The sequence below is a fragment of the Canis aureus genome, chromosome 22 (genome assembly GCF_053574225.1).
Source record: "Canis aureus isolate CA01 chromosome 22, VMU_Caureus_v.1.0, whole genome shotgun sequence".
In the NCBI taxonomy this organism is placed as follows: Eukaryota; Metazoa; Chordata; class Mammalia; order Carnivora; family Canidae; genus Canis; species Canis aureus.
The window spans coordinates 34,747,863-34,758,223 of NC_135632.1; the positions used below are offsets into that span (position 1 = coordinate 34,747,863).

Genomic DNA, 10,361 nt, shown 5'->3' on the forward strand with positions numbered 1-10,361 from the left:
CAAGAGAAAGTGTAGTTTCACCCTCAGGTTCAAACTGTACCTTTTAATTCAGCTTTGCAAGCAGTAAAGCTGGCATTTTGACCCCTGCCTGACCCCTGTATCTGTTTTAATTGTTTTAGAATTCACAGAGGGAAGACTTGTGATTGCCAATTTTGTTATTTGTTCTCATAGCAGATCCAGTCTGCCTGTAATACTTATTCCTTCTGAGTTAGCCTACCTTGCACCACCGAATGGATGGCAAAGAGAAGCTGTAAGTGTTAAAGACATACAGATGTAATGTCACTTCCAGCTGGAATGGTCAGGAAGAACTTTGCAGAAGAGATGATATTTGAGTTAATCCTGCAAGGAAAGTTCATTTGCATTGGCAGAAAAGTGCAAGGAGGATTCAGAAATGAATTGTTGGCAGTCAGGAGGGGCCTGATGGGTGTGATGGTGAGTCCCTGGGAGAAGCCAGGAATGTTCAGCGCTAAGGCAGTCAAGTCTGACACTGTGGACGACTTTTGTTGTGGTGTAGTGGGAGTTACGGCAGGAGAAGTAGGTGAGAGCTCGATTCAGCTGGTATTAGCATTTTAATAGTGAAAGGCACAATTTTGAAAGGAGAGCATATTGACTAATGAAATTGGAAATAATTCCTCAAACCTGCAGCAAGGAGGTGATTTTAAAATAATTCGTTCTAGAATCTTGGGTTATTTTGTTTTCTCTGGGTGTTCACTGAAGGTAGGGTACCCACCCCAAGTTGATAATTCTCTCAGAAGTACTACACCTTTTCATCTACTGCCCACCCAATGGCTTTCACACACAGTGAAGCCTGTCTGCCTCCAATAGATATTTGAGAAGTGAAAAATAATATAGTAATCACATTGTGAAACCAAATACTATTGCTATAAAATTCAGCATCTCATTGTGGTTCTGAGTCATGGTCACATCTGCAAAATGAATCAGAAGGATAGAGTTATAAAATACTGTCAGGGTATTTTAACATTTCACAATATAATCAGAATCTTTATTTTCAGAGCATGCTATCAACTTTTTTATTTTCTACAAGCCTTGCATAACAGATATCTATTATTCAATCTTTTGAGATAAATCACTGATATGCTAAATTTAGGGTTTGCTAGGGCAAATTTGCCTCAGGATCCTAAGTACTTTCTCATAGGGAAAAGACTGAGACTTTCATTAAAAGATAGTTTTCAGAAAAAGTAAAATCTTACTTTTCTTATAGATACAGAAATTAACATATGTTCAAGATTTTATTTTACTCATATATGAGAAAATATCTTAAGCCACCTCAAAGAAAAAGTTAAAAAGCACACATTTATATGAAATAAGGAAATTGAAATTGCAAATGGAAGTAATTTTTTATTATTTATTTATTAATTTTTAAAAGAATGTTATTTGTCTATTCATGAGAGACACAGAGAGAAAGAGAGGCAGAGACACAGGCAGAGGGAGAAGCAGGCTCCATGCAGGGAGTCTGATGTGGGACTTGATCCCGGGGCTCCAGGATCACGCCCTGGGCTGAAAGCAGGCGCTAAATTGCTGAGCCACCCAGGGATTCTGAATTTTTTTTTTTTTTAAACTAAAGGGATGAAGTCAACAGAAACTTTACTGGAAGAAGCAGAATTGGCATGTCTAACTTACAAAAAGTTACAAAATAGCTCAAATAAATGAAAGGCTACAGACTGAAAACCCAAAAAGATATGCTATACATTGACAATGTACAGTTTTCCATTGAAACACACATTTTATTCTTTACTGCCAACTCTACCTTGAGGGTCAGAGTTTTGAAACCCTTTGGGGGAGAATATTAGTGTCCTTGACCGATGAACTATCAGAGGGTAGTCAGGAAAAAATTATTATGAAGGTAGAAAGTGATAGGGCCACTGGGGAAGATTCTTCTGGATCTCTGAAGTGGTGGGTTCTAGCCGAGGCTAGAAACAGACTGTGTCCTGTGAAGTAGCTGTATGAGGGCTGGATATTTTTAGTTTTTCTCTCTAGATGCACTTGTTCCTCTTCCCCAGTCTAGGGTGCTATACTGTCTGGATTATATCATGAGGGCTCGCTTGCCCCCTTGTTTCTGATTGGGTTTGCCAATGGCACACACTAGCAGGATACTCAGGATGCTGAAGGGTGAAGCTGGGTATGCCCCTCCCTTGAATTCCCTTCCTCTGGAGTTGTAGGCTGGTTCGGTCCTTCAACCAAACATCACAGCTCTTTCCTAGCCCCATTTCACAGAGTCCCATCTATGATTTATTATATACTCCCCCAACCCCTTGGCCCATCAGGTATAGGGGTAGTAACAGTTCTCTACTGTTACTTATCTGGAGCATTGTGCTATTCCTTAGATTTCCTTGTTATGTTGCCCATACTTTTGAAAATAGTCTCCTTTAAACAATAGCTGTCTGTTTTAAGATATATGTGGGACTTTGAAAAGTCGAATGAATGAATTTAAAGGCATGAAATTGGAAGCACAGGCCAATGTTGACAAGAAGTAAGCATGATTCATTGTTGCAGTGACTGGGGTAGGAGTGGGAAGGTGTTGAGGGAAGAACCTCTTGTCTTGTATCTAGAAGATCTGAGACTTGGTAGGGGTCTCAACCAAGGACAGTGTCAGTGAGGAGAACACAAGGTGTTGGCTTTCTTTAGATGTTTTAGGGGTCATATTCAACAGATGTTTGGGATGCCTGGACGGCTCAGCGGTTGGGCGTCTTCCTTTGGCCCAGGGCATGATCCTGGGATCCGAGACCAAGTCCCACATCCGGCTCCTTGCAGGGAGCCTACTTCTCTCTCAGCTTGTGTCTCTGCCTCTCTCTCTCTGTGTCTGTCATGAATAAATAAATAAAATCTTAAAAAAAAACCATATAGAAAACAACAAAAACACAAATGTTTTACAGCTTGGTAATTATATAGCTTTTTCTTTTTTCTTTTTTTTTAAGATTTTATTTATTTATTCATAGAGAGAGAGAGAGAGGCAGAGTCACAGGCAGAGGGAGAAGCAGGATCCATGCAGGGAGCCCAACGTGGGACTTGATCCCGGGTCTCCAGGATCACACCCCGGGCTGCAGGCGGCTCTAAACTGCTGTGCCACCGGGGCTGCCCTGTATAGCTCTTTCTAAAGCAACTTGCTTCTGATGACAGTTTTCTCCAGTGTCAGGGATGGCACATCTGGAGTCCCAACACCTCCAAAAAGGCAGTGAAAAATCTGATTTAATCCTTCAGTTATGTGTGAGCATTCTAGAGAGTTTTGAGGATCTTGATGGGAGATATGTCCTTAGAAAAAAGAAGAGGCTTTTTTGGGGGGAGTGGGAGATAAGTAAGATGAGAGCTTGATCTATTTTACTGATATTGTATTGTCTATAATTAACTATAATATGCTAGTTTAGGCTGGGATATATATGTGCATGTAGATTAACTTTAATTTGTACTCTAAGGTTAAATTAATATTTCAAGATAACCTAACTGGAAATCTAAACTTCAAAATAGATGATAGCTATTTGAATCTGCACCACAGAGTTCACTATTTAGTGTAATGGAGAGAAATACTTTTTCATTGATTAAATGAATGGCTTTTAAGATATGTGGTTGACAAAGATGATTGTGTAGGTACCTTGTCATTGCATGGATGGGTCAAAGTCTGGTGAATTTAGCCACTTACTTTAGCATATTTCCCTAGACACAACAGCTGGCTCATCCCCACTTCCTACTCTCCCTCACATTGAATATGGAGAATTGTAGGTGGTCCTATTGTAATAACCTTGCAATTACTTCAGAATGAAATTTTTACTCAAAACAGTTGTTGGACAAAAAAATGGGACTTTACTGGGCTTGCAATGACAACTGGGCATCAGTCAGGATAGCTAGGTGATGCTGTAGGAGTAAATTACACTTTGAATCTCAGTAGCTTAAAGCAACAAAGGTCTATTTCTTACTCATTATTCATGTCTGCTGAGGGTTTGTTCTGCATGGCTATCATCCTGAGAGCCTGTCTGACACAGCAGCCATAACCTGAAACACTGCTCATTGTCTTGGAAGAAGGAAAAGGTGAGCTGTCTTCTGGAGAGTCTTCTACTGGCAAATATGAAGCTATTATATGTCCAGAAGGCAGATAGTTTGAGGTATTTGGGTAACAGTGCTCTGAATACCACAGTTTGAATGACTTTGTTGGTGTTCCTTCTTGTTGACATCTGTTTATATGAGTGGCACAATTTAGCCTGAGACTTAATATCATTGTACCCTAGCATCTGGCAGAGAGTTTGGGGCAGAGGAAACAAAAAGTCTTCACCCATTTTTAATAAGTGGAAACTATTGGTATTTATTCACAAAATATTGGGCAATTATTGAATGGACAATTGGGAAGAAGTTAATTTGAATCAAGTGGAATCTTAAAAGAAGACATGACTTCCCGCTGTGGAAAAGGGGCATATTGGCTCTAGTATTTTGGCTCATGACATATGTAGCCTAAATGCTTGTCAATGATGATGGGCACTGGAGTACAAAGATAACACTCTGAAGGCGGTCTAGTAGATTCCTCAGAATATTCTAGATTCTCTTTCCTTCTTTTCCTTTTGTTTCCTTCATATTTTCCTAGCATACTGTTGGCACTTAGTAAATATTTCAACACCTCGATGATAATTCTATGGGACTTTATGGCACTAAAGACAAAGAGGGAACATTTGACTTTCTCTCATTCCGGTATTCAAGCAGGTGGGCTCTTTTAAATGATCCCCTTGACTATTAATGATTCTGAAGTCCTATTTAAAAGTTCCTCCAGTTAGTCTCCAAAGCCAGGGAATAGTCAGAAAAACTTCTAAATGAGAGTTAATTTCCAGCAGACAGTATCCCTGCATTCACTGCCAATTAACTGTAGCCTAGAGCTAAGCATAAGATTCGGGGATGAAACTTTTTGCAACACACACACACACACACACACAAAGCAATTATGGTGTTTTCTTATAACCAGTTCAGTGGTAGAGGAAATAAAACTGTTACTCAGTAATTATCACACTCTGCCCAGCTTTCTCCATAATTTAATAGGCATAAAATCCTTTTAAAGCTCGAATTATTCAACAGTTCAGCTCATTTGTAACCCAGATAAGTCATCTTACATTTTGCTAGGTAAACCAATCAACTAGCTAAAATGTTGAAGTTAAAATATATATCATCTAGAGCTTTACTCAGAAATGTTTAAATTCCATATTTATTCTGAATATAAAATAATTACATTTAAACTAAAAAAAAAGTCAGCCTTACCTGCATCATGACAGTATATGGTCTTATTTAATTGTAGCGATCCTTCGGCAGAAAGGAATAGACACTTATATTTTCCTTGGCCTGAATTTAAAAGAAAAATTGCTTGAGAAGTGGTTCGTATGTTAACAACAACCCATTAAAATTTTTTTTCTTCTTGACTCTCAAAAGCAAAAGTTTGCCCACTTACAAACGGAGTGACATGTGGGGTGCCTAGGTGGTGCAATTGGTTAGACGTCCCACTCTTGGTTTGGGCTTCCGTGGTGATCTCAGGGTCCTAGATTGAGCCCCATATCCACCTCTGCACTCTTTCCACAGTCTGCTTGGGATTCTCTATCCCTCTCCCTGTGCCCCACCCTTTCCCTGTGCCCCACCTTTTTCATGTGCTCTTTCCTTTCTCTGTGCCCTTTCCACTGGTGCTCTCTCTCTCTAAAAGAAAGAAATAAGTCTTAAAAAAAAAACCAAACTTGAGTGACATCCACAATATTGCTTATTTAAATGCAGTATTTCTGTTCCGTTGTATATTCACAAACTAAAGGAACAACTTCTTAACTACACCAACAAAGCAAGTTACAAATTTATATTTAGGATTAATTGACTTCATTAAGAATACATTCAGTTTTCTTTTTTAGAATTCTGACCTTTAAAATAAATAGAAATCCTAGGAGAGATACGAGAATGGAAATGGAGTAGTGATGAATGTGTAGGGAGAGAGTGACTGTATGTTGAAAGGAATCAGGCCAACCTGGGGGTCCCATTAGCTTTTTCAGTTTGCAAACCATCCACTCAAACCTCCTCAAACTAGGGAATCTTGTGCATTTGGACAAGTTTGTTTTTGGCTTCCCTTCAAAGTTTCCTTTGATTTTTCTTAGGAGCTTGAAGCTCCTGATATTTTTATAGGCTCTGTCATGCCTCCTTTTAATAAAACACATGTATCCCCGGGTTTATTCTATTATTCTGAAAAATGGCAATGATGCAAAGAAATTTTGTATAAACTGTTAGAAAGTAATATGCCTTTATGATGGCATAGTGCCTCAAACTGGTGAAGATATTCCAGGCCCTACAAAGGCCTCAACAAGTCAGATTCACTGACACTCATTTTTATGAGACCATAGATGTGAAACTTTAGCACAATGCCTGGCATATTGGGGGATGTTCAGTGCTCTTAGTTAAGAGTATTATTATATCCATTATTATTATACCCACTATTATGTAATAGTGGATACAATCATATTAAAAAATGTGGAGAATCTGAACATTTTCAGAGATTATAGAATGCTTTTACCAGTCTCTCTTTTTTGTGCAGCATTTTGAAATTAATATTTATTTGACACTGTAACCCAGAGGAGGCATGCAGGGGCAGAGTTACAGTCTGCATTTTCCACATGGGGAAATGGGTCAAATAAGCAATCAGTTATAGAACCTAGGCCTGCTGACTCTATAAATGTAGTGCTCTTTTCTGCCATACTATTAACTTAAAAGTATTTTCTTTCCTTTTTAAAGTTTTGTTTTGTTTTTATTTTGTCTCCTTTTAATTGCTCCTATGTTTGTTTCTGAATCAAATTTCGATCATTATAATTTAAATTATTTTTAAAGTCCCCTCTGTGTTTCAGAGATTTCTCAGAGAAGGAAAGTAACCAATATATATAAAAAAAACCAACAGGCCCAAGACAGTGAGGATTTGCACCTTTCAGCCTTCCCTCTATTTCCTTGTCTCTTAAACACATCATTAAATAGAGAAATTAGTAAACAAATGAGTATTTGTCATAACAAATATATACATACAGGTAGGTATTTTAAAAACACTTTACTTTAGGTCTTAGCCATGCCATAAGTTGAATGTGTAGACTTGGGCCAGGCAGTTCATCCTCTGAAATGGGGACTGAACTTGATCTCTATTTTCAAACTGTCATTCCTTGAGTGGGTGTCTGCCATGATTGGTTGACATGTGATGGGATTCAGGAAATGCTACCCCAAAATATGGCATGTTGGCTTTTTGGATATTTTAGGGGGAAGGAATTTAATTTAGGGGAATGGCAGGAGTAGGAAGGTTACTCTGACCTGTCATTACCCTTCCCAACTCTTTCCCTTGAAACAGGTCATAGAACCCTGACATGAGAGATGCCTTCCCTATACTCGGAGGGAAGGAACTCCCTTATCTTTGAAGACAAAGGGATGCCTAGAAGAATCCTAAGGAACAGGCCTTGCTAAGTTTCCTCCACTGTACTACACTTACCTCCTACTCCTTGACCTATCATGTTCCCCCATGGCTGTCCGCTCTTCATCAGACTTAACATAAAAATACCCTGGCTTAATGGTTTCTTCAGGTCTCCATTTCCTTATGAAGACTCTCATGTCAAATAAAACTTACATTAAAAAATTATGCTCTTCTCCTGTTGATCCATCTTTGTCAGTTTAATTTTCAGATCTAGCCAAGGACCCTGAGAAGGTGTAGGAAAAATCCCCTCTCCTGCCCCCAACAGGACTAAGGGGAAAACCCAAGTATACAGGGCCCTGGCTCCCACTCTTGCCTTTACCAAACCAAGCATACTTTTATGTTTGCTATATTGGTGATCCATAAAAGTACATATGAAGAAATAACAACAAAACTCCAGATTCCAGTCTGATTTCAAGGTTGGAGAAGTACATCTAGGTTTTCTTGAGTGCTTTAAAAAGATTAAAGAGTCTGCTCCAAGCTAACAGCAGGAAGGCTTCTTTTCAGTTCTTTTGTTTCAGGGTTGTATAATTCCCATTGGTGTGGAGAGTGGAATTTCACTTGGTGTCATAAAGTTAGTAGGGAAAGAGAGTTTCTGTTTCAGAAGTTACTCTGATGGGGGCACTTATCCCTTGAGAAAGCCAGGCTTCTCCACATAGAAAGCCATTGAAATTACCTACTATGTGTGTGTGTTCTTCACCAAGTTACTCATTCTCTGCCTCAGGTTGTTAATTTAAAAAAGAGGGCTATTAATATTTATCCTTACCCTTTTCACAGTGGACTCTGTAATAGTAATTGATCGTAATAACCTGACGATCAGTTCATATTCAAAAGATGGGCACTATAGGGGTGCCTGGGTATCTTAGTCGTTTAAGCATTTGCTTTCAGCTCACGTCATGATCCTGGGGTCCTGGGATAGAGCCCCTCATCCAACTCCTTGTTCAGCAGGAGCCTGCTTCTCCCTCTTCCTCTGCCTGCTGCTCTGCTTGGTTGTGCTCTCTCTCTGTCAAATAAATAAGTAAAATCTTAAGTAAAAAAAAAACCAAAGGACTGTAAGCACAAATGTGATGATGATTAGGTTGTGATAGTAATGAAGTACAAAATCAACTATTTTTCTTTTTTTTTCTTTTTAAAGATTTTTATATATTCATTCATGAGAGACACAGAAAAAGAGGTAGAGACATAGGCAGAGGAAGAGGCAGGCTCCCTGTGAGGAGACTGATGTGGGACTCAATCCCAGTACCCCAGGATCATGACTTGAGCCAAAGGCAGACGATCAATCACTGAGTCACCCAAGCATCCCAAATCAACTATTTTTCAAAAACAAATTTAGAAAATTCATCAACATTTTCATGTGACTGAGTTAAATTTCAATCTCTAAAGGTATCCTGGTCTGGACCCAGGTTCAGTGCATGGGATTCAGTGATCTCTTCAACTGCTTTGATCTTGTCCTGCACTCCATCCCAGCTACCTGATTTCATGGGCATACCTTACATGCTAATACTGACTATAACTTCAAGCCTCTTGTAATCTCAATTTCAAACGTCTCATGCTCTTATCAATTCTTCAACCCCATCAGTACCTTTAATCCAAGATTGTTAACATATTTTCACTGTCACTCAGCTCTCCTGTGGCTTCACTTTCTTTATTTCTTCATTTAGATCCCACTCTACTGCATACAGTCTTGACACTTTTGTGTCTCTCTCCACTTGTATGGTTGGCAAGGCTCCAACTCTGATAAATCTCCTTTCTCTGCATTCAAGCAACTGAGAAAAATATAACCATGATGACTAAGATCACTCTAAATATATAACCGCATAGCTCTAGCTGGCTTGGCACATTCTTGGCATTGCCCCTTTCAACGTTCTCATACTCCCATATGATTATTTCATACCATATATTGTTGGAATTAGACTCAAGTCCTGATGGATCTTCTCATATAAAACACATAAAGGTAGTACTTGGCTCCTTTGACAGTCACACAAAAACATGAAAGGTCCAAGAAACTCCCCTTTTTTTGCTTTCTCATGCTTTGCAGTTAACTTTCATCCTCAAGGTGAGTAAGAGAGTTGGCTGCTGGAATGTCAGTCATCACATCTGAGTTACAGGAAGTAGAAAGGAGGAAGGTGAAAAACAAATGAGGCACCTCTCAAGAGAGGCTCTTTCCTTTAAAGAGTCTTCCTTGTAGTCTCGTATAACATTTCTGCATATTTCTCTCTTGCCAGAATTTATCAGTTGGTCACACCTAATTGTAGGGTTTTTTGTTTTTTGTTTTGGAAATTATAGTCTTTCTTCTGGGTAACCAAGGGTCCAGCTAAAAATAGGAGTTCTTGAGGGTACCTGGGTGGCTCAGTCGGTTAAGTGTCTGGTTCTGGAATTGAGCTCCACTTCAGCCTCCCTGCTCAGTGGGGCATCTGCTTCTCTCTCCCTCTGCTTGCTCTCTCTTTCTCTCTCTCTCTCTCTCAAATAAATAAATAAAACCTTTTAAAAAATAGGAGTTCTCTTTTAAGGAAAATGGAGAGAATAGATATCAGGCAAATTATTATTGCTATATACCTTTTCTTCTCTCCTCAGATTTTAACCTTTCCTCTCCCCACTGCCCTGCCTCCCACTAAGATTTTGTTTATATCACTGAGACACTAGAAGCAATTGGAAGAGAACATTAATATACTTCTACCAGCAAATTAACCAACTCACCAATGTTCAACTCCACTTACTTAGTTATTGTTCCATTTCCCTGCTCTCCTTGAGAATAAACTTGTCTGTTGCCTTATCTACTCCATTGCCTGCCATTCTAGAATCTAGTGCAATAAGTCTTTGTCTTCTGAAACTGTGTGATCAAGGTTGCCAATGACTTCCATGCTATCAAATCCAAATCCAGTGGTCCTCATCTTATTGA

The 10,361-nt window shown here is 39.1% G+C and overlaps 1 long non-coding RNA gene across 2 annotated transcripts; it reads right to left on the reverse strand.

The window, feature by feature from the left end:
* Nucleotides 1-300: 300 nt before the first annotated feature.
* Nucleotides 301-8,468, reverse strand: LOC144294356 (uncharacterized). 2 transcript variants are annotated; one of them, XR_013361760.1, is made up of 4 exons: nt 8,356-8,468; nt 5,622-5,676; nt 5,251-5,331; nt 301-926 (listed from the first exon to the last, which is right to left on the reverse strand). It is a non-coding gene; the product is annotated as an uncharacterized LOC144294356 (long non-coding RNA). The 2 variants fall into 2 exon arrangements; XR_013361759.1 differs by having other exon boundaries at nt 8,229-8,462.
* Nucleotides 8,469-10,361: the final 1,893 nt, after the last annotated feature.